Here is a 24262-nt window from a genome sequence, read left to right on the forward strand (position 1 = left end):
TAGAAACTGTGTTGCAGGATCTCCAGTCCATGCGTGTTGGAGGTTTTCCTCTATAGAAACTGTGGTGTATGATCTCCAGTCCATGCCTGCTGGAGGTTTTCCTCTATAGAATCTGTTGTGTAGGATCTCAAGTCTCTGCGTGTTGTAGGTTTTCCTCTATAGCAACTGTTGTGTTGGGTTTCCTGTCCATGCATGCTGGAGGTTTTCCTCTACGGAAATGTGGTGTAGGATCTCCAGTCCATGCCTTCTGGAGTTTTCCACTATAGAAACTGTGGTGTAGGATTTCCAGTCTATGCGTTCTGCAGGCTTTCCTCTATAGAAACTGTGTTGTAGGATTTCCAGTCCATGCGTGCTGGAGATTTTCCTCTATGGAAACTGTGGTGTAGGATCTCCAGTCTATGTGTTCTGGAGGCTTTCCTCTATAGAAACTGTGTTGTAGGATTTCCAGTCCATGCGTGCTGGAGATTTTCCTCTATAGAAACTGTTGTGTAGCATCTCCAGTCTATGCATGTTGCAGTATTTCCTATATAGAAACTGTGGTGTAGTATTTCCAGTCCATGCGTGCTGGAGATTTTCTATAGAAACTGTGGTGTAGGATTTCCAGTCCATGCGTTTTGGAGGTTTTCTCCTTTTGAAACTGTCGTGTAGGATCTACAGTCCCTGCTTGTTGGTGGTTTTCCTCTATAGAAGCTGTGGTGTAGGAACTCCAGTCCATGCCTGCTGGAGATTTTCCTGTATAGAAACTGTGTTGCAGGATCTCCAGTCCATGCGTGTTGGAGGTTTTCCTCTATAGAAACTGTTGTGTAGCATCTCCAGTCTATGCATGTTGTAGCTTTTCCTCTATAGAAACTGTGGTGTAGTATTTCCCGTCCATGCGTGCAGGAGATTTTCTATAGGAACTGTGGTGTAGTATCTCCAGTCCATGTGTGCTGGATATTTCCTCTATAGAATCTGTGGTGTAGTAACTCCAGTCCGTGCGTGATGCAGGATTCCTCTATAGAATCTGTGGTGCAGGATCTGCAGTCCATGAGTGCTGTAGATTTTCCTCTCTAGAAACTGTGGTGTAGGATCTCCAGTCCGTGCATGATGGAGGATTCCTCTATAGAATCTGTGGTGTAGGAACTCCAGTACATGCTTGTTGTAGGTTTTCCTCTATAGAATCTGTGGTGCAGTATCTCCAGTCCATGCGTGCTGGAGGTTTTCCTCTATAGAAAGTATGGTGTAGGATCTCCAGTCCGTGCGTGATGGAGGATTCCTCTATGGAATCTGTGGTGTAGGATTTCCAGTCCCTACCTGCTGGAGGTTTTCCTGTATAGAAACTGTTGTGTAGCATCTCCAGTCTATGCATGTTGCAGCTTTTCCTCTATAGAAACTGCGGTGTAGTATTTCCAGTCCATGCGTCCTGGAGATTTTCTATAGAAACTGTGGTGTAGGATCTCCAGTCCATGCGTGCTGGAAGTTTTCTTCTTTTGAAACTGTCGTGTAGGATCTACAGTACCTGCTTGTTGGTGGTTTTCCTCTATAGAATCTGTGGTGTCGTATCTCCTGTCCATGCGTGCTGTAGGTTTTCCTCTATAGCAACTGTTGTGTAGGATCTCCAGTTCATGCGTGCTGGAGGTTTTCCTCTATAGAAACTGTGGTGCAGGATCTGCAGTTCATGCCTACTGGAGGTTTTCCTCTGTAGAAGCTGTGGTGTAGGATCTCCAGTCCATGCCTGCTGGAGATTTTCCTCTATAGAAACTGTGTTGCAGGATCTCCAGTCCATGCGTGTTGGAGGTTTTCCTCTATAGAAACTGTGGTGTATGATCTCCAGTCCATGCCTGCTGGAGGTTTTCCTCTATAGAATCTGTTGTGTAGGATCTCAAGTCTCTGCGTGTTGTAGGTTTTCCTCTATAGCAACTGTTGTGTTGGGTTTCCTGTCCATGCATGCTGGAGGTTTTCCTCTACGGAAATGTGGTGTAGGATCTCCAGTCCATGCCTTCTGGAGTTTTCCACTATAGAAACTGTGGTGTAGGATTTCCAGTCTATGCGTTCTGCAGGCTTTCCTCTATAGAAACTGTGTTGTAGGATTTCCAGTCCATGCGTGCTGGAGAATTTCCTCTATGGAAACTGTGGTGTAGGATCTCCAGTCTATGTGTTCTGGAGGCTTTCCTCTATAGAAACTGTGTTGTAGGATTTCCAGTCCATGCGTGCTGGAGATTTTTCTCTATAGAAACTGTTGTGTAGCATCTCCAGTCTATGCATGTTGCAGCATTTCCTATATAGAAACTGTGGTGTAGTATTTCCAGTCCATGCGTGCTGGAGATTTTCTATAGAAACTGTGGTGTAGGATTTCCAGTCCATGCGTTTTGGAGGTTTTCTCCTTTTGAAACTGTCGTGTAGGATCTACAGTCCCTGCTTGTTGGTGGTTTTCCTCTATAGAAGCTGTGGTGTAGGAACTCCAGTCCATGCCTGCTGGAGATTTTCCTGTATAGAAACTGTGTTGCAGGATCTCCAGTCCATGCGTGTTGGAGGTTTTCCTCTATAGAAACTGTGGTGTATGATCTCCAGTCTATGCATGTTGTAGCTTTTCCTCTATAGAAACTGTGGTGTAGTATTTCCAGTCCATGCGTGCTGGAGATTTTCTGTAGAAACTGTGGTGTAGGATCTCCAGTCCATGCGTGCTGGAGGTTTTCTTCTTTTGAAACTGTCGTGTAGCATCTACAGTCCCTGCTTGTTGGTGGTTTTCCTCTATAGAATCTGTGGTGTCGTATCTCCAGTCCATGCGTGCTGTAGGTTTTCCTCTATAGCAACTGTTGTGTAGGATCTCCAGTTCATGCGTGCTGGAGGTTTTCCTACATAAAATCTGTGGTGCAGGATCTCCAGTTCATGCCTACTGGAGGTTTTCCTCAGTAGAAGATGTGGTGTAGGATCTCCAGTCCATGACTGCTGGAGATTTTCCTCTATAGAAACTGTGTTGCATGATCTCCAGTCCATGCGTGTTGGAGGTTTTCCTCTATAGAAACTGTGGTGTATGATCTCCAGTCCATGCCTGCTAGAGGTTTTCCTCTATAGAATCTGTTGTGTAGGATCTCAAGTCTCTGCGTGTTGTAGGTTTTCCTCTATAGCAACTGTTGTGTTGGGTTTCCTGTCCATGCATGCTGGAGGTTTTCCTCTACGGAAATGTGGTGTAGGATCTCCAGTCCATGCCTTCTGGAGTTTTCCACTATAGAAACTGTGGTGTAGGAATTCCAGTCTATGCGTTCTGGAGGCTTTCCTCTATAGAAACAGTGTTGTAGGATTTCCAGTCCATGCGTGCTGGAGATTTTCCTCTATGGAAACTGTGGTGTAGGATCTCCAGTCTATGTGTTCTGGAGGCTTTCCTCTATAGAAACTGTGTTGTAGGATTTACAGTCCATGCGTGCTGGAGATTTTCCTCTATAGAAACTGTTGTGTAGCATCTCCAGTCTATGCATGTTGCAGCTTTTCCTCTATAGAAACTGTGGTTTAGTATTTCCAGTCCATGCGTGCTGGAGATTTTCTATAGAAACTGTGGTGTAGGATTTCCAGTCCATGCGTGTTGGAGGTTTTCTTCTTTTGAAACTGTCGTGTAGGATCTACAGTCCCTGCTTGTTGGTGGTTTTCCTCTATAGAATCTGTGGTGTCGTATCTCCAGTTCATGCGTGCTGGAGGTTTTCATCTGTAGAAGCTGTGGTGTAGGATCTCCAGTCTATGCCTGCTGGAGATTTTCCTCTATAGAAACTGTGTTGCAGGATCTCCAGTCCATGTGTGTTGGAGGTTTTCCTCTATAGAAACTGTGGTGTATGATCTCCAGTCCATGCCTGCTGGAGGTTTTCCTCTATAGAATCTGTTGTGTAGGATCTCAAGTCTCTGCGTGTTGTAGGTTTTCCTCTATAGCAACTGTTGTGTTGGGTTTCCTGTCCATGCATGCTGGAGGTTTTCCCCTACGGAAATGTGGTGTAGGATCTCCAGTCCATGCCTTCTGGAGTTTTCCACTATAGAAACTGCGGTGTAGGATTTCCAGTCTATGCGTTCTGGAGGCTTTCCTCTATAGAAACTGTGTTGTAGCATCTCCAGTCGATGCATGTTGCAGCTTTTCCTCTATAGAAACTGTGGTGTACTATTTCCAGTCCATGCGTGCAGGAGATTTTCTATAGAAACTGTGGTGTAGGATTTCCAGTCCATGCGTGTTGGAGGTTTTCTTCTTTTGAAACTGTCGTGTAGGATCTACAGTCCCTGCTTGTTGGTGGTTTTCCTCTATAGAATCTGTGGTGTCGTATCTCCAGTCCATGCGTGCTGTAGGTTTTCCTCTATAGCAACTGTTGTGTAGGATCTCCAGTTCATGCGTGCTGGAGGTTTTCCTCTATAGAATCTGTGGTGCAGGATCTCCAGTTCATGCGTGCTGGAGGTTTTCCTCTGTAGAAGCTGTGGTGTAGGATCTCCAGTCTATGTCTGCTGGAGATTTTCCTCTATAGAAACTGTGTTGCAGGATCTCCAGTCCATGCGTGTTGGAGGTTTTCCTCTATAGAAACTGTGGTGTATGATCTCCAGTCCATGCCTGCTGGAGGTTTTCCTCTATAGAATCTGTTGTGTAGGATCTCAAGTCTCTGCGTGTTGTAGGTTTTCCTCTATAGCAACTGTTGTGTTGGGTTTCCTGTCCATGCATGCTGGAGGTTATCCTCTACGGAAATGTGGTGTAGGATCTCCAGTCCATGCCTGTTGGAGGTTTTCCTCTATGGAAACTGTTGTGTCGTATCTCCAGTCCATGCGTGCTGTAGGTTTTCCACTATAGAAACTGTGGTGTAGGATCTCCAGTCTATGTGTTCTGGAGGCTTTCCTCTATAGAAACTGTGTTGTAGGATTTCCAGTCCATGCGTGCTGGAGATTTTCCTCTATAGACACTGTGGTGTAGGATCTCCAGTCCATGAGTGCTGGAGGTTTTCTTCTTTTGAAACTGTGGTGTAGGATCTACAGTCCATGCCTGTTGGATGTTTTCCTCTATAGAAACTGTGGTGGAGGATCTCCAGTCCACTCATGCTGGAGATATTCCTCTATAGAAACTGTGTTGTTGGATTTCCAGTCCATGCGTGCTGGAGTTTTTCCTCAATAGAAACTGTGGTGGACGAACTTCTGTCTATGCGTGCCGGAGGTTTTCCTCTGTAGAAACTGCGGTGTAGGATCTCCAGACTATGCGTTCTGGAGGCTTTCCTCTATAGAAACTGGGTTGTAGTATTTCCAGTCCATGCGTGCTGGAGATTTTCCTCTATAGAAACTGTGGTGTAGGATCTCCAGTCCATGCGTGCTGGAGGTTTTCTTCTTTTGAAACTGTGGTGTAGGATCTACAGTCCATGCTTGTTGGAGGTTTTCCTCTATAGAAACTGTGGTGTAGGATCTCCAGTCCAGGCGTGCTGGAGGTTTTCTTCTTTTGAAACTGTGGTGTAGAATCTACAGTTCATGCTTGTTGGATGATTTCCTCTACAGAAACTGTGGTGGAGGATCTCCAGTGCACTCATGCTGCAGATATTCCTCTATAGAAACTGTGTTGTAGGATTTCCAGTCCATGCATGCTGGACGTTTTCCTCTATAGGAACTGTGGTGGACGATCTTCTCTAAATGTGTGCCGGAGATTTTCCTCTGTAGAAACTGTGGTGCAGGATCTCCAGTCCATGCGTGATGCAGGATTCCTAAATAGAATCTGTGGTGCAGGATCTGCAGTCCATGCGTGCTGGAGGTTTTCCTGTGTAGAAGCTGTGGTGAAGTATCTCCATTCTGTGCGTGATGGAGGATTCCTCTATAGAATTGGTGGTGCAGGATCTCCAGTTCATGCGTGCTGGAGGTTTTCCTCTATAGAATCTGTGGTGCAGGATCTCCAGATCATGCGTGCTGGAGGTTTTCCTCTGTAGAAGCTGTGGTGTAGGATCTCCAGTCCATGCGTGCTGGAGGTTTTCCTCTATAGAAACTGTGTTGCAGGATCTCCAGTCCATGCATGCTGGAGGATTTCCTCTATAGAAACTGTTGTGTAGCATCTCCAGTCTATGCATATTGTAGCTTTTCCTCTATAGAAACTGTGGTGTAGTATTTCCAGTCCATGCGTGCTGGAGATTTTCTATAGAAACTGTGGTGTAGTATCTCCAGTCCATGTGTGCTGGAGATTTCCTCTATAGAATCTGTGGTGTAGTAACTCCAGTCCGTGCGTGATGCAGGATTCCTCTATAGAATCTGTGGTGCAGGATCTGCAGTCCATGAGTGCTGTAGATTTTCCTCTCTAGAAACTGTGGTGTAGGATCTCCAGTCCGTGCATGATGGAGGATTCCTCTATAGAATCTGTGGTGTAGGAACTCCAGTCCATGCTTGTTGTAGGTTTTCCTCTATAGAATCTGTGGTGCAGTATCTCCAGTCCATGCGTGCTGGAGGTTTTCCTCTATAGAAAGTATGGTGTAGGATCTCCAGTCAGTGCGTGATGAAGGATTCCTCTATGGAATCTGTGGTGTAGGATTTCCAGTCCCTACCTGCTGGAGGTGTTCCTGTATAGAAACTGTTGTGTAGCATCTCCAGTCTATGCTTGTTGCAGCTTTTCCTCTATAGAAACTGCGGTGTAGTATTTCCAGTCCATGCGTGCTGGAGATTTTCTATAGAAACTGTGGTGTAGGATCTCCAGTCCATGCGTGCTGGAAGTTTTCTTCTTTTGAAACTGACGTGTAGGATCTACAGTACCTGCTTGTTGGTGGTTTTCCTCTATAGAATCTGTGGTGTTGTATCTCCTGTCCATGTGTGCTGTAGGTTTTCCTCTATAGCAACTGTTGTGTAGGATCTCCAGTTCATGCGTGCTGGAGGATTTCCTCTATAGAAACAGTGGTGCAGGATCTGCAGTTCATGCCTACTGGAGGTTTTCCTCTGTAGAAGACTGTGGTGTAGGATCTCCAGTCCATGCCTGCTGGAGATTTTCCTCTATAGAAACTGTGTTGCAGGATCTCCAGTCCATGCGTGTTGGAGGTTTTCCTCTATAGAAACTGTGGTGTATGATCTCCAGTCCATGCCTGCTGTAGGTTTTCCTCTATAGAATCTGTTGTGTAGGATCTCAAGTCTCTGCGTGTTGTAGGTTTTCCTCTATAGCAACTGTTGTGTTGGGTTTCCTGTCCATGCATGCTGGAGGTTTTCCTCTACGGAAATGTGGTGTAGGATCTCCAGTCCATGCCTTCTGGAGTTTTCCACTATAGAAACTGTGGTGTAGGATTTCCAGTCCATGCGTGCTGGAAATTTTCCTCTATGGAAACTGTGGTGTAGGATCTCCAGTCTATGTGTTCTGGAGGCTTTCCTCTATAGAAACACTGTTGTAGGATTTCCAGTCTATGCGTTCTGGAGATATTCCTCTATAGAAACTGTTGTGTAGCATCTCCAGTCTATGCATGTTTCAGCATTTCCTCTATAGAAACTGTGGTGTAGTATTTCCAGTCCATGCGTGCTGGAGATTTTCTATACAAACTGTGGTGTAGGATTTCCAGTCCATGCGTGCTGGAGGTTTTCTTCTTTTGAAACTGTCGTGTAGGATCTACAGTCGCTGCTTGTTGGAGGTTTTCCTCTATAGAAACTGTGGTGTTGTATCTCCAGTCCATATGTGCTGGAGATTTCCTCTATAGAATCTGTGGTGTAGTAACTCCAGTCAGTGCGTGATGCAGGATTCTTCTATAGAATTGGTGGTGCAGGATCTCCAGTCCATGCATGCTGGAGGTTTTCCTCTATAGAAAGTATGGTGTAGGATCTCCAGTCCATGCCTGCTGGAGATTTTCCTCTATAGAAACTGTGGTGTATGATCTCCAGTCTATGCGTGTTGTAGCTTTTCCTCTATAGAAACTGTGGTGTAGTATTTCCAGTCCATGCGTGCTGGAGATGTTCTGTAGAAACTGTGGTGTAGGATCTCCAGTCCATGCGTGCTGGAGGTTTTCTTGTTTTGAAACTGTCATGTAGGATCTACAGTCGCTGCTTGTTGGAGGTTTTCCTCTATAGAATCTGTGGTGTCGTATCTCCAGTCCATGCGTGCTGTAGGTTTTCCTCTATAACAACTGTTGTGTAGGATCTCCAGTTCATGCGTGCTGGAGGTTTTCCTCTATAGAATCTGTGGTGCAGGATCTCCAGTTCAAGCGTGCTGGAGGTTTTCCTCTGTAGAAGCTGTGGTGTAGGATCTCCAGTCCATGCCTGCTGGAGATTTTCCTCTATAGAAACTGTGTTGCAGGATCTCCAGTCCATGCGTGTTGGAGGTTTTCCTCTATAAAAACTGTGGTGTATGATCTCCAGTCCATGCCTGCTGGAGGTTTTCCTCTATAGAATCTGTTGTGTAGGATCTCAAGTCTCTGCGTGTTGTAGGTTTTCCTCTATAGCAACTGTTGTGTTGGGTTTCCTGTCCATGCATGCTGGAGGTTTTCCTCTACGGAAATGTGGTGTAGTATCTCCAGTCCATGCCTTCTGGAGTTTTCCTCTATAGAAACTGTGGTATATGATTTCCAGTCTATGCGTTCTGGAGATTTTCCTCTATTGAATCTGTGGTGTAGGATCTGCAATCAATTCGTGGTGTAGATTTTCTTCTATAGAAACTGTGGTGTGGGATCTCCAGTCCATATGTGCTGGAGATTTCCTCTATAGAATCTGTGGTGCAGGATCTGCAGTCCATGAGTGCTGGAGATTTTCCTCTCTAGAAACTGTGGTGTAGGATCTCCAGTCCGTGCATGATGGAGGATTCCTCTATAGAATCTGTGGTGTAGGATCTCCAGTCCATGCTTGCTGGAGATTTTCCTCTATAGAAAGTATGGTGTAGGATCTCCAGTCCGTGCGTGATGGAGGATTCCTCTATGGAATCTGTGGTGCAGGATTTCCAGTCCCTGCCTGCTGGAGGTTTTCCTTTATAGAATCTGTGATGCAGGATCACCAGTCCATGCATGCTGGAGGTTTTCCTGTAGAGAAACTGTTGTGTAGCATCTCCAGTCTATGCATGTTGCAGCTTTTCCTCTATAGAAACTGTGGTGTAGTATTTCCAGTCCATGCGTGCTGGAGATTTTCTGTAGAAACTGTGGTGTAGGATCTCCAGTCCATGCGTGCTGGAGGTTTTCTTCTTTTGAAACTGTCGTGTAGGATCTACAGTCGCTGCTTGCTGGAGGTTTTCCTCTATAGAATCTGTGGTGTCGTATCTCCAGTCCATGCGTGCTGTACGTTTTCCTCTATAGCAACTGTTGTGTAGGATCTCCAGTTCATGCGTGCTGGAGGTTTTCCTCTATAGAATCTGTGGTGCAGGATCTCCAGTTCAAAAGTGCTGGAGGTTTTCCTCTGTAGAAGCTGTGGTGTAGGATCTCCAGTCCATGCCTGCTGGAGGTTTTCCTCTATAGAAACTGTGGTGTATGTTCTCCAGTCTATGCATGTTGTAGCTTTTCCTCTATAGAAACTGTGGTGTAGTATTTCCAGTCCATGCGTGCTGGAGATTTTCTGTAGAAACTGTGGTGTAGGATCTCCAGTCCATGCGTGCTGGAGGTTTTCTTCTTTTGAAACTGTCATGTAGGATCTACAGTCGCTGCTTGTTGGAGGTTTTCCTCTATAGAATCTGTGGTGTCGTATCTCCAGTCCATGCGTGCTGTAGGTTTTCCTCTATAACAACTGTTGTGTAGGATCTCCAGTTCATGCGTGCTGGAGGTTTTCCTCTATATAATCTGTGGTGCAGGATCTCCAGTCCAAGCGTGCTGGAGGTTTTCCTCTGTAGAAGCTGTGGTGTAGGATCTCCAGTCCATGCCTGCTGGAGATTTTCCTCTATAGAAACTGTGTTGCAGGATCTCCAGTCCATGCGTGTTGGAGGTTTTCCTCTATAGAAACTGTGGTGTATGATCTCCAGTCCATGCCTGCTGGAGGTTTTCCTCTATAGAATCTGTTGTGTAGGATCTCAAGTCTCTGCGTGTTGTAGGTTTTCCTCTATAGCAACTGTTGTGTTGGGTTTCCTGTCCATGCATGCTGGAGGTTTTCCTCTACGGAAATGTGGTGTAGTATCTCCAGTCCATGCCTTCTGGAGTTTTCCTCTATAGAAACTGTGGTATATGATTTCCAGTCTATGCGTTCTGGAGATTTTCCTCTATGGAAACTGTGGTGTAGGATCTCCAGTCTATGTGTTCTGGAGGCATTCTTCTATAGAAACTGTGTTGTAGGATCTCCAGTCCATGCGTGCTGGAGGTTTTCTTCTTTTGAAACTGTGGTGTAGGATCTACAGTTCATGCTTGTTGGAGTTTTTCCTCTATAGAAACTGTGGGTGGACGATCTTCTGTCTATGCGTGCCGGAGGTTTTCATCTGTAGAAACTGCGGTGTAGGATCTCCAGTCTATGTGTTCTGGAGGCTTTCCTCTATAGAATCTGGGTTGTAGTATTTCCAGTCCATGCGTGCTGGAGATTTTCCTCTATAGAAACTGTGGTGTAGGATCTCCAGTCCATGCGTGCTGGAGGTTTTCTTCTTTTGAAACTGTGGTGTAGGATCTACAGTCCATGCTTGTTGGAGGTTTTCCTCTGTAGAAACTGTGGTGTAGGATCTCCAGTCCATGCGAGCTGGAGGTTTTCTTCTTTTGAAACTGTGGTGTAGGATCTACAGTTCATGCTGGTTGGATGTTTTCCTCTATAGAAACTGTGGTGGAGGATCTCCAGTGCACTCATGCTGGAGATATTCCTCTATAGAAACTGTGTTGTAGGATTTCCAGTCCATGCATGCTGGACGTTTTCCTCTATAGAAACTGTGGTGGACTATCTTCTCTAAATGTGTGCCGGAGGTTTTCCTCTGTAGAAACTGTGGTGCAGGATCTCCAGTCCATGCATGCTGGAGGTTTTCATCTATAGAAACTGTGGTGTAGGATCTCCAGTCCATGCTTGTTGCAGGTTTTCCTCTCTAGAAACCGTGGTATAGTATCTGCAGTCCATGAGTGCTGGAGATATTCCTCTCCAGAAACTGTGGTGTAGGATCTCCAGTCCATGCGTGATGGAGGATTCCTCTATTGAATCTGTGGTGTAGGATCTGCAATCAATTCGTGGTGTAGATTTTCTTCTAAAGAAACTGTGGTGTGGGATCTCCAGTCCATATGTGCTGGAGATTTCCTCTATAGAATCTGTGGTGCAGGATCTGCAGTCCATGAGTGCTGGAGATTTTCCTCTCTAGAAACTGTGGTGTAGGATCTCCAGTCCGAGAATGATGGAGGATTCCTCTATAGAATCTGTGGTGTAGGATCTCCAGTCCATGCATGCTGGAGGTTTTCCTCTATAGAAAGTATGGTGTAGGATCTCCAGTCCGTGCGTGATGGAGGATTCCTCTATGGAATCCGTGGTGTAGGATTTCCAGTCCCTGCCTGCTGGAGGTTTTCCTTTATAGAATCTGTGATGCAGGATCACCAGTCCATGCATGCTGGAGGTTTTCCTGTATAGAAACTGTTGTGTAGCATCTCCAGTCTATGCATGTTGCAGCTTTTACTCTATAGAAACTGTGGTGTAGTATTTCCAGTCCATGCGTGCTGGAGATTTTCTATAGAAACTCTGGTGTAGGATCTCCAGTCCATGCGTGCTGGAGGTTTTCTTCTTTTGAAACTGTCGTGTAGGATCTACAGTCCCTGCTTGTTGGTGGTTTTCCTCTATAGAATCTGTGGTGTCGTATCTCCAGTCCATGCGTGCTGTAGGTTTTCCTCTATGGCAACTGTTGTGTAGGATCTCCAGTTCATGCGTGCTGGAGGTTTTCCTCTATAGAAACTGTGGTGCAGGATCTCCAGTACATGCCTACTGGAGGTTTTACTCTGTAGAAGCTGTGGTGTAGGATCTCCAGTCCATGCCTGCTGGAGATTTTCCTCTATAGAAACTGTGTTGCAGGATCTCCAGTCCATGCGTGTTGGAGGTTTTCCTCTATAGAAACTGTGGTGTATGATCTCCAGTCCATGCCTGCTGGAGGTTTTCCTCAATAGAATCTGTTGTGTAGGATCTCAAGTCTCTGCGTGTTGTAGGTTTTCCTCTATAGCAACTGTTGTGTTGGGTTTCCTGTCCATGCATGCTGGAGGTTTTCCTCTACAGAAATGTGGTGTAGGATCTCCAGTCCATGCTTTCTGGAGTTTTCCACTATAGAAACTGTGGTGTAGGATTTCCAGTCTATGTGTTCTGGAGGCTTTCCTCTATAGAAACTGTGTTGTAGGATTTCCAGTCCATGCGTGCTGGAGATTTTCCTCCATAGAAACTGTGGTGTAGGATCTCCAGTCCATGCGTGCTGGAGGTTTTCTTCTTTTGAAACTGTGGTGTAGGATCTACAGTCCATGCTTGTTGGAGGTTTTCCTCTGTAGAAACTGTGGTGTAGGATCTCCAGTCCATGCGAGCTGGAGGTTTTCGTCTTTTGAAACTGTGGTGTAGGATCTACAGTTCATGCTGGTTGGATGTTTTCCTCTATAGAAACTGTGGTGGAGGATCTCCAGTGCACTCATGCTGGAGATATTCCTCTATAGAAACTGTGTTGTAGGATTTCCAGTCCATGCATGCTGGACGTTTTCCTCTATAGAAACTGTGGTGGACTATCTTCTCTAAATGTGTGCCGGAGGTTTTCCTCTGTAGAAACTGTGGTGCAGGATCTCCAGTCCATGCATGCTGGAGGTTTTCATCTATAGAAACTGAGGTGCAGGATCTCCAGTCCATGCGTGCTGGATGTTTTCCTCTATAGAAACTGTGATGTACGATCTCCAGTCCATGCTTGTTGCAGGTTTTCCTCTCTAGAAACCGTGGTATAGTATCTGCAGTCCATGAGTGCTGGAGATATTCCTCTCCAGAAACTGTGGTGTAGGATCTCCAGTCCATGCGTGATGGAGGATTCCTCTATTGAATCTGTGGTGTAGGATCTGCAATCAATTCGTGGTGTAGATTTTCTTCTAAAGAAACTGTGGTGTGGGATCTCCAGTCCATATGTGCTGGAGATTTCCTCTATAGAATCTGTGGTGCAGGATCTGCAGTCCATGAGTGCTGGAGATTTTCCTCTCTAGAAACTGTGGTGTAGGATCTCCAGTCCGTGCATGATGGAGGATTCCTCTATAGAATCTGTGGTGTAGGATCTCCAGTCCATGCATGCTGGAGGTTTTCCTCTATAGAAAGTATGGTGTAGGATCTCCAGTCCGTGCGTGATGGAGGATTCCTCTATGGAATCTGTGGTGCAGGATTTCCAGTCCCTGCCTGCTGGAGGTTTTCCTTTATAGAATCTGTGATGCAGGATCACCAGTCCATGCATGCTGGAGGTTTTCCTGTATAGAAACTGTTGTGTAGCATCTCCAGTCTATGCATGTTGCAGCTTTTCCTCTATAGAAACTGTGGTGTAGTATTTCCAGTCCATGCGTGCTGGAGATTTTCTATAGAAACTCTGGTGTAGGATCTCCAGTCCATGCGTGCTGGAGGTTTTCTTCTTTTGAAACTGTCGTGTAGGATCTACAGTCCCTGCTTGTTGGTGGTTTTCCTCTATAGAATCTGTGGTGTCGTATCTCCAGTCCATGCGTGCTGTAGGTTTTCCTCTATGGCAACTGTTGTGTAGGATCTCCAGTTCATGCGTGCTGGAGGTTTTCCTCTATAGAAACTGTGGTGCAGGATCTCCAGTTCATGCCTACTGGAGGTTTTACTCTGTAGAAGCTGTGGTGTAGGATCTCCAGTCCATGCCTGCTGGAGATTTTCCTCTATAGAAACTGTGTTGCAGGATCTCCAGTCCATGCGTGTTGGAGGTTTTCCTCTATAGAAACTGTGGTGTATGATCTCCAGTCCATGCCTGCTGGAGGTTTTCCTCAATAGAATCTGTTGTGTAGGATCTCAAGTCTCTGCGTGTTGTAGGTTTTCCTCTATAGCAACTGTTGTGTTGGGTTTCCTGTCCATGCATGCTGGAGGTTTTCCTCTACAGAAATGTGGTGTAGGATCTCCAGTCCATGCTTTCTGGAGTTTTCCACTATAGAAACTGTGGTGTAGGATTTCCAGTCTATGCGTTCTGGAGGCTTTCCTCTATAGAAACTGTGTTGTAGGATTTCCAGTCCATGCGTGCTGGAGATTTTCCTCTATAGAAACTGTAGTGTAGGATCTCCAGTCCATGCCTTCTGGAGGTTTTCCTCTATAGAATCTGTTGTGTAGGATCTCAAGTCTCTGCGTGTTGTAGGTTTTCCTCTATAGCATCTGTTGTGTTGGGTTTCCTGTACATGCATGCTGGAGGTTTTCCTCTACGGAAATGTGGTGTAGGATCTCCAGTCCATGCCTTCTGGAGTTTTCCACTATAGAAACTGCGGTGTAGGATTTCCAGTCTATGCGTTCTGGAGGCTTTCCTCTATAGAAACTGTGTTGTAGGATTTCCAGTCCATGCGTGCTGGAGATTTTCCTCTATAGAAACTGTGGTGTAGGATCTCCAGTCCATGCGTGCTGGAGGTTTTCTTCTTTTCAAACTGTGGTGTAGGATCTACAGTCCATGCTTGTTGGAGGTTTACCACTATAGAAACTGTGGTGTAGGATCTCCAGTCCATGCGTGCTGGAGGTTTTCTTCTTTTGAAACTGTGGTGCAGGATCTACAGTTCATGCTTGTTGGAGGTTTTCCTCTATAGAAACTGTGTTGTAGGATTTCCAGTCCATGCGTGCTGGAGATTTTCCTCTATAGAAACAGTAGTGTAGGATCTCCAGTCTATGTGTTCTGGAGGCTTTCCTCTATAGAAACTGTGTTGTAGGATTTCCAGTCCATGCGTGCTGGAGATTTTCCTGTATAGAAACTGTTGTGTAGCATCTCCAGTCTATGCATGTTGCAGCTTTTCCTCTATAGAAACTGTGGTGTAGGATTTCCAGTCCATGCGTGTTGGAGGTTTTCTTCTTTTGAAACTGTCGTGTAGGATCTACAGTCCCTGCTTGTTGGTGGTTTTCCTCTATAGAATCTGTGGTGTCGTATCTCCAGTCCATGCGTGCTGTAGGTTTTCCTCTATAGCAACTGTTGTGTAGGATCTCCAGTTCATGCGTGCTATAGGTTTTCCTCTATAGAATCTGTGGTGCAGGATCTACAGTCCCTGCTTGTTGGATGTTTTCCGCTATAGAAACTGTGGTGGAGGATCTCCAGTGCACTCATGCTGGAGATATTCCTCTATAGAAACTGTGTTGTAGGATTTCCAGTTCATGCGTGCTGGAGGTTTTCCTCTGTAGAAGCTGTGTTGCAGGATCTCCAGTCCATGCGTGTTGGAGGTTTTCCTCTATAGAAACTGTGGTGTATGATCTCCAGTCCATGCCTGCTGGAGATTTTCCTCTATAGAATCTGTTGTGTAGGATCTCAAGTCTCTGCGTGTTGTAGGTTTTCCTCTATAGCAACTGTTGTCGTGGGTTTCCTGTCCATGCATGCTGGAGGTTTTCCTCTACGGAAATGTGGTGTAGGATCTCCAGTCCATGCCTTCTGGAGTTTTCCACTATAGAAACTGCGGTGTAGGATTTCCAGTCTATGCGTTCTGGAGGCTTTCCTCTATAGAAACTGTGTTGTAGGATTTCCAGTCCATGCGTGCTGGAGATTTTCCTCTATAGAAACTGTGGTGTAGGATCTCCAGTCCATGCGTGCTGGAGGTTTTCTTCTTTTCAAACTGTGGTGTAGGATCTACAGTCCATGCTTGTTGGAGGTTTACCACTATAGAAACTGTGGTGTAGGATCTCCAGTCCATGCGTGCTGGAGGTTTTCTTCTTTTGAAACTGTGGTGCAGGATCTACAGTTCATGCTTGTTGGAGGTTTTCCTCTATAGAAACTGTGTTGTAGGATTTCCAGTCCATGCGTGCTGGAGATTTTCCTCTATAGAAACAGTAGTGTAGGATCTCCAGTCTATGTGTTCTGGAGGCTTTCCTCTATAGAAACTGTGTTGTAGGATTTCCAGTCCATGCGTGCTGGAGATTTTCCTGTATAGAAACTGTTGTGTAGCATCTCCAGTCTATGCATGTTGCAGCTTTTCCTCTATAGAAACTGTGGTGTAGTATTTCCAGTTCATGAGTGCTGGAGGTTTTCCTCTGTAGAAGCTGTGGTGTAGGATCTCCAGTCCATGCCTGCTGGAGATTTTCCTCTATAGAAACTGTGTTGCAGGATCTCCAGTCCATGCCTTCTGGAGGTTTTCCTCTATAGAATCTGTTGTGTAGGATCTCAATTCTCTGCGTGTTGTAGGTTTTCCTCTATAGCATCTGTTGTGTTGTGTTTCCTGTACATGCATGCTGGAGGTTTTCCTCTACGGAAATGTGGTGTAGGATCTCCAGTCCATGCCTTCTGGAGTTTTCCACTATAGAAACTGCGGTGTAGGATTTCCAGACTATGCGTTCTGGAGGCTTTCCTCTATAGAAACTGTGGTGTAGGATCTCCAGTCCATGCGTGCTGGAGGTTTTCTTCTTTTCAAACTGTGGTGTAGGATCTACAGTCCATGCTTGTTGGAGGTTTACCTCTATAGAAACTGTGGTGTAGGATCTCCAGTCCATGCGTGCTGGAGGTTTTCTTCTTTTGAAACTGTGGTGTAGGATCTACAGTTCATGCTTGTTGGATGTTTTCCACTATAGAAACTGTGGTGGAGGATCTCCAGTCCACTCATGCTGGAGATATTCCTCAATAGAAACTGTGTTGTAGGATTTCCAGTCCATGCGTGCTGGAGTTTTTCCTCAATAGAAACTGTGGTGGACGATCTTCTGTCTATGCGTGCCGGAGGTTTTCCTCTGTTGAAACTGCGGTGTAGGATCTCCAGTCTATGCGTTCTGGAGGCTTTCCCCTATAGAAACTGGGTTGTAGTATTTCCAGTCCATGCGTGCTGGAGATTTTCCTCTATAGAAACTGTGGTGTAGGATCTCCAGTCCATGCGTGCTGGAGGTTTTCTTCTTTTGAAACTGTGGTGTAGGATCTACAGTCCATGCTTGTTGGAGGTTTTCCTCTATAGAAACTGTGGTGTAGGATCTCCAGTCCATGCGTGCTGGAGGTATTCTTCTTTTGAAACTGTGGTGTAGGATCTACAGTTCATGCTTGTTGGATGTTTTCCTCTACAGAAACTGTGGTGGAGGATCTCCAGTGCACTCATGCTGGAGATATTCCTCTATAGAAACTGTGTTGTAGGATTTCCAGTCCATGCATGCTGGACGTTTTCCTCTATAGAAACTCTTGTGGACGATCTTCTCTAAATGTGTGCCGGAGGTTTTCCTCTGTAGAAACTGTGTTGCAGGATCTCCAGTCCATGCATGCTGGAGGTTTTCATCTATAGAAACAGTGGTGCAGGATCTCCAGTCCATGCATGCTGGAGGTTTTCCTCTATAGAAACTGTTGTGTAGCATCTCCAGTCTATGCATGTTGTAGCTTTTCCTCTATAGAAACTGTGGTGTAGTATCTCCAGTCCATGTGTGCTGGAGATTTCCTCTATAGAATCTGTGGTGTAGTAACTCCAGTCCGTGTGTGATGCAGGATTCCTCTATAGAATCTGTGGTGCAGGATCTGCAGTCCATGAGTGCTGGAGATTTTCCTCTCTAGAAACTGTGGTGTAGGATCTCCAGTCCGTGCGTGATGGAGGATTCCTCTATAGAATCTGTGGTGTAGGATCTGCAATCAATTCGTGGTGTAGATTTTCTTCTATAGAAACTGTGGTGTGGGATCTCCGGTCCATGGGTGTTGTAGGTTTTCCTCTATAGAAACTGTGGTGTAGTATCTCCAGTCCATGTGTGCTGGAGATTTCCTCTATAGAATCTGTGGTGTAGTAACTCCAGTCCGTGCGTGATGGAGGATTCCTCTATTGAATCTGTGGTGTAGGATCTGCAATCAATTCGTGGTGTAGATTTTCTTCTATAGAAACTGTGATGTGGGATCTCCAGTCCATGGGTGTTCTCGGTTTTCCTCTATAGAAACTGTGGTGTAGTATCTCCAGTCCATATGTGCTGGAGATTTCCTCTATAGAAACTGTGGTGCAGGATCTGAAGTCCATGAGTGCTGGAGATTTTCCTCTCTAGAAACTGTGGTGTAGGATCTCCAGTCCATGCATGCTGGAGGTTTTCCTCTATAGAAACTGTTGTGTAGCATCTCCAATCTATGCATGTTGTAGCTTTTCCTCTATAGAAACTGTGGTGTAGTATTTCCAGTCCATGCGTGCTGGAGATTTTCTATAGCAACTGTGGTGTAGGATCTCCAGTCCATGCGTGCTGGAGGTTTTCTTCTTTTGAAACTGTCGTGTGGGATCTACAGTCCATCCTTGTTGGAGGTTTTCCTCTATAGATTCTGTGGTGTTTTATCTCCAGTCCATGCGTGCTGTAGGTTTTCCTCTATAGCCACTGTTGTGTAGGATCTCCAGTTCATGCGTGCTGGAGGTTTTCCTCTATAGAATCTGTGGTGCAGGATCTCCAGTTCATGCGTGCTGGAGGTTTTCCTCTGTAGAAGCTGTGGTGTAGGATCTCCAGTCCATGCCTGCTGGAGATTTTCCTCTATAGAAACTGTGTTGCAGGATCTCCAGTCCATGCGTGTTGGAGGTTTTACTCTATAGAAACTGTGGTGTATGATCTCCAGTCCATGCCTGCTGGAGGTTTTCCTCTATAGAATCTGTTGTGTAGGATCTCAAGTCTCTGCGTGTTGTAGGTTTTCCTCTATAGCAACTGTTGTGTTGGGTTTCCTGTCCATGCATGCTGGAGGTTTTCCTCTACAGAAATGTGTTGTAGGATCTCCAGTCCATGCCTTCTGGAGTTTTCCACTATAGAAACTGCAGTGTAGGATTTCCAGTCTATGCGTTCTGGAGGCTTTCCTCTATAGAAACTGTTGTGTAGCATCTTCAATCTATGCATGTTGTAGCTTTTCCTCTGTAGAAACTGTGGTGTAGTATTTCCAGTCCATGCGTGCTGGATATTTTCTATAGAAACTGTGGTGTAGGATCTCCAGTCCTTGCGTGCTGGAGGTTTTCCTCAATAGAATCTGTGGTGCAGGATCTCCAGTTCGTGCGTGCTGAAGGTTTTCATCTGTAGAAACTGTGGTGTAGGATCTCCTGTCCATGCGTGCTGGAGGTTTTCTTCTTTTGAAACTGTCGTGTAGGATCTATTGTCCATCCTTGTTGGAGGTTTTCCTCTATAGAATCTGTGGTGTTCCATCTCCAGTCCATGCGTGCTGTAGGTTTTCCTCTATAGCAACTGTTGTGTAGGATCTCCACTTCATGTGTGCTGGAGGTTTTCCTCTATAGAATCTGTGGTGCAGGATCTCCAGTTCGTGCGTGCTGGAGGTTTTCCTCTGTTGAAGCTGTGGTGTAGGATCTCCAGTCCATGCCTGCTGGAGATTTTCCTCTATAGAAACTGTGTTGCAGGATCTCCAGTCAATGCATGCTGGAGGTTTTCCTCTATAGAAACTGTGGTGGACGATCTTCTCTAAATGTGTGCCGGAGGTTTTCCTCTGTAGAAACTGTGGTGCAGGATCTCCAGTCGATGCATGCTGGAGGTTTTCATCTATTGAAACTGAGGTGCAGGATCTCCAGTCCATGCGTGCTGGATGTTTTCCTCTATAGAAACTGTGATGTACGATCTCCAGTCCATGCTTGTTGCAGGTTTTCCTCTGTAGAAACTGTGGTAAAGTATCTGCAGTCCATGAGTGCTGGAGATTTCCCTCTCTAGAAACTGTGGTGTAGGATCTCCAGTCCGTGCGTGATGGAGGATTCCTGTATAGAATCTGTGGTGTAGGATCTGCAATCAATTCGTGGTTTAGATTTTCTTCTATAGAAACTGTGGTGTGTGATCTCCGGTCCATGGGTGTTGTAGGTTTTCCTGCATAGAAGCTGTGGTGTAGGATCTGCAATCAATTCGTGGTGTAGATTTTCTTCTATAGAAACTGTGGTGTGGGATCTCCAGTCCATGGGTGTTGTAGGTTTTCCTCTATAGAAACTGTGGTGTAGTATCTCCAGTCCATGTGTGCTCGAGATTTCCTCTATAGAATCTGTGGTGTAGTAACTCCAGTCCGTGCGTGATGCAGGATTCCTAAATAGAATCTGTTGTGCAGGATCTGCAGTCCATGCGTGCTGGAGGTTTTCCCGTGTAGAAGCTGTGGTGAAGTATCTCCATTCTGGGCGTGATGGAGGATTCCTCTATAGAATTGGAGGTGCAGGATCTCCAGTTCATGTGTGCTGGAGGTTTTCCTCTATAGAATCTGTGGTGCAGGATCTCCAGATCATGCGTGCTGGAGGTTTTCCTCTGTAGAAGCTGTGGTGTAGGATCTGCAATCCATTCGTGCAGAAGGTTTTCCTCTATAGAGACTGTGTTGCAGGATCTCCAGTCCATGCATGCTGGAGGTTTTCCTCTATAGAAACTGTTGTGTAGCATCTCCAGTCTATGCATGTTGTAGCTTTTCCTCTATAGAAACTGTGGTGTAGTATCTCCAGTCCATGTGTGCTGGAGATTTCCTCTATAGAATCTGTGGTGTAGTAACTCCAGTCCGTGTGTGATGCAGGATTCCTCTATAGAATCTGTGGTGCAGGATCTGCAGTCCATGAGTGCTGGAGATTTTCCTCTCTAGAAACTGTGGTGTAGGATCTCCAGTCCGTGCATGATGGAGGATTCCTCTATAGAATCTGTGGTGTAGGATCTCCAGTCCATGCTTGTTGTAGGTTTTCCTCTATAGTATCTGTGGTGTAGTATCTCCAGTCCATGCGTGCTGGAGGTTTTCCTCTATAGAAAGTATTGTGTAGGATCTCCAGTCCGTGCGTGATGGAGGATTCCTCTATGGAATCTGTGGTGTAGGATTTCCAGTCCCTGCCTGCTGGAGGTTTTCCTTTATAGAATCTGTGTTGCAGGATCACCAGTCCATGTATGCTGGAGGTTTTCCTGTATAGAAACTGTTGTGTAGCATCTCCAGTCTATGCATGTTGCAGCTTTTCCTCTATAGAAACTGTGGTGTAGTATTTCCAGTCCATGCGTGCTGGAGATTTTCTATGAAACTGTGGTGTAGGATCTCCAGTCCATGCGTGCTGGAGGTTTTCTTCTTTTGAAACTGTCGTGTAGGATCTACAGTCCCTGCTTGTTGGTTGTTTTCCTCTATAGAATCTGTGGTGTCGTATCTCCAGTCCATGCGTGCTGTAGGTTTTCCTCTGTAGCAACTGTTCTGTAGGATCTGCAGTTCATGCGTGCTGGAGGTTTTCCTCTATAGAAACTGTGGTGCAGGATCTTCAGTTCATGCCTACTGGAGGTTTTCCTCTGTAGAAGCTGTGGTGTAGGATCTCCAGTCCATGCCTGCTGGAGATTTTCCTCTATAGAAACTGTGTTGCAGGATCTCCAGTCAATGCGTGTTGGAGGTTTTCCTCTATAGAAACTGTGGTGTATGATCTCCAGTCCATGCTTGTTGGAGGTTTTCCTCTATAGAAACTGTGGTGTAGGATCTCCAGTCCATGCGTGCTGGAGGTTTTCTTCTTTTGAAACTGTGGTGTAGGATCTACAGTTCATGCTTGTTGGATGTTTTCCTGTATAGAAACTGTGGTGGAGGATCTCCAGTGCACTCATGCTGGAGATATTCCTCTATAGAAACTGTGTTGTAGGATTTCCAGTTCATGCGTGCTGGAGGTTTTCCTCTGTAGAAGCTGTGATGTAGGATCTCCAGTCCATGCCTGCTAGAGATTTTCCTCTATAGAAACTGTGTTGCAGGATCTCCAGTCAATGCATGTTGGAGGTTTTCCTCTATAGAAACTGTGGTGTATGATCTCCAGTCCATGCCTGCTGGAGATTTTCCTCTATAGAATCTGTTGTGTAGGATCTCAAGTCTCTGCGTGTTGTAGGTTTTCCTCTATAGCAACTGTTGTGGTGGGTTTCCTGTCCATGCATGCTGGAGGTTTTCCTCTACGGAAATGTGGTGTAGGATCTCCAGTCCATGCCTGCTGGAGATTTTCCTCTATAGAATCTGTTGTGTAGGATCTCAAGACTCTGCGTGTTGTAGGTTTTCCTCTATAGCAACTGTTGTGTTGGGTTTCCTGTCCTTGCATGCTGGAGGTTTTCCTCTACGGAAATGTGGCGTAGGATCTCCAGTCCATGCCTTCTGGAGTTTTCCACTATAGAAACTGCGGTGTAGGATTTCCAGTCTACGCGTTCTGGAGGCTTACCTCTATAGAAACTGTGTTGTAGGATTTCCAGTCCATGCGTGCTGGAGATTTTCCTCTATGGAAACTGTGGTGTAGGATCTCCAGTCTATGTGTTCTGGAGGCTTTCCTCTATAGAAACTGTGTTGTAGGATTTCCAGTCCATGCGTGCTGGAGATTTCCCACTATAGAAACTGTGGTGTAGGATCTCCAGTCCATGCGTGCTGGAGGTTTTCTTCTTTTGAAACTGTGGTGTAGGATCTACAGTCCATGCTTGTTGGATGTTTTCCTCTATAGAAACTGTGGTGGAGGATCTCCAGTCCACTCATGCTGGAGATATTCCTCTATAGAAACTGTGTTGTAGGATTTCCAGTCCATGCGTGCTGGAGTTTTTCCTCAATAGAAACTGTGGTGGACGATCTTCTGTCTATGCGTGCCGGAGGTTTTCCTCTGTAGAAACTGCGGTGTAGGATCTCCAGTCTATGCGTTCTTGAGGCCTTCCTCTATAGAAACTGGGTTGTAGTATTTCCAGTCCATGCGTGCTGGAGATTTTCCTCTATAGAAACTGCGGTGCAGGATCTCCAGTCCATGCGTGCTGGAGGTTTTCTTCTTTTGAAACTGTGGTGTAGGATCCACAGTCCATGCTTGTTGGAGGTTTTCCTCTATAGATACTGTGGTGTAGGATCTCCAGTCCATGCGTGCTGGAGGTTTTCTTCTTTTGAAACTGTGGTGTAGGATCTACAGTTCATGCTTGTTGGATGTTTTCCTGTATAGAAACTGTGGTGGAGGATCTCCAGTGCACTCATGCTGGAGATATTCCTCTATAGAAACTGTGTTGTAGGATTTCCAGTTCATGCGTGCTGGAGGTTTTCCTCTGTAGAAGCTGTGGTGTAGGATCTCCAGTCCATGCCTGCTGGAGATTTTCCTCTATAGAAACTGTGTTGCAGGATCTCCAGTCAATGCGTGTTGGAGGTTTTGCTCTATAGAAACTGTGGTGTATGATCTCCAGTCCATGCCTGCTGGAGATTTTCCTCTATAGAATCTGTTGTGTAGGATCTCAAGTCTCTGCGTGTTGTAGGTTTTCCTCTATAGCAGCTGTTGTGGTGGGTTTCCTGTCCATGCATGCTGGAGGTTTTCCTCTACGGAAATGTGGTGTAGGATCTCCAGTCCATGCCTGCTGGAGATTTTCCTCTATAGAAACTATGTTGCAGGATCTCCAGTCCATGAGTGTTGTAGGTTTTCCTCTATAGCAACTGTTGTGTTGGGTTTCCTGTCCATGCATGCTGGAGGTTTTCCTCTACGGAAATGTGGCGTAGGATCTCCAGTCCATGCCTTCTGGAGTTTTCCACTATAGAAACTGCGCTGTAGGATTTCCAGTCTATGCGTTCTGGAGGCTTTCCTCTATAGAAACTGTGTTGTAGGATTTCCAGTCCATGCGTGCTGGAGATTTTCCTCTATGGAAACTGTGGTGTAGGATCTCCAGTCTATATGTTCTGGAGGCTTTCCTCTATAGAAACTGTGTTGTAGGATTTCCAGTCCATGCGTGCTGGAGATTTTCCACTATAGAAACTGTGGTGTAGGATCTCCAGTCCATGCGTGCTGGAGGTTTTCTTCTTTTGAAACTGTGGTGTAGGAACTACAGTCCATGCTTGTTGGATGTTTTCCTCTATAGAAACTGTGGTGGAGGATCTCCAGTCCACTCATGCTGGAGATATTCCTCTATAGAAACTGTGTTGTAGGATTTCCAGTCCATGCGTGCTGGAGTTTTTCCTCAATAGAAACTGTGGTGGACGATCTTCTGTCTATGCGTGCCGGAGGTTTTCCTCTGTAGAAACTGTGGTGTAGGATCTCCAGTCTATGCGTTCTTGAGGCTTTCCTCTATAGAAACTGTGTTGTAGTATTTCCAGTCCATGCGTGCTGGAGATTTTCCTCTATAGAAACTGTGGTGTAGGATCTCCAGTCCATGCGTGCTGGAGGTTTTCTTCTTTTGAAACTGTGGTGTAGGATCTACAGTTCATGCTTGTTGGATGTTTTCCTCTATAGAAACTGTGGTGGAGGATCTCCAGTGCACTCATGCTGGAGATATTCCTCTATAGAAACTGTGTTGTAGGATTTCCAGTTCATGCGTGCTGGAGGTTTTCCTCTGTAGAAGCTGTGTTGCAGGATCTCCAGTCCATGCGTGTTGGAGGTTTTCCTCTATAGAA

This window comes from Hypanus sabinus, chromosome 8, assembly GCF_030144855.1.
Source record: "Hypanus sabinus isolate sHypSab1 chromosome 8, sHypSab1.hap1, whole genome shotgun sequence".
NCBI classification, from domain to species: Eukaryota; Metazoa; Chordata; class Chondrichthyes; order Myliobatiformes; family Dasyatidae; genus Hypanus; species Hypanus sabinus.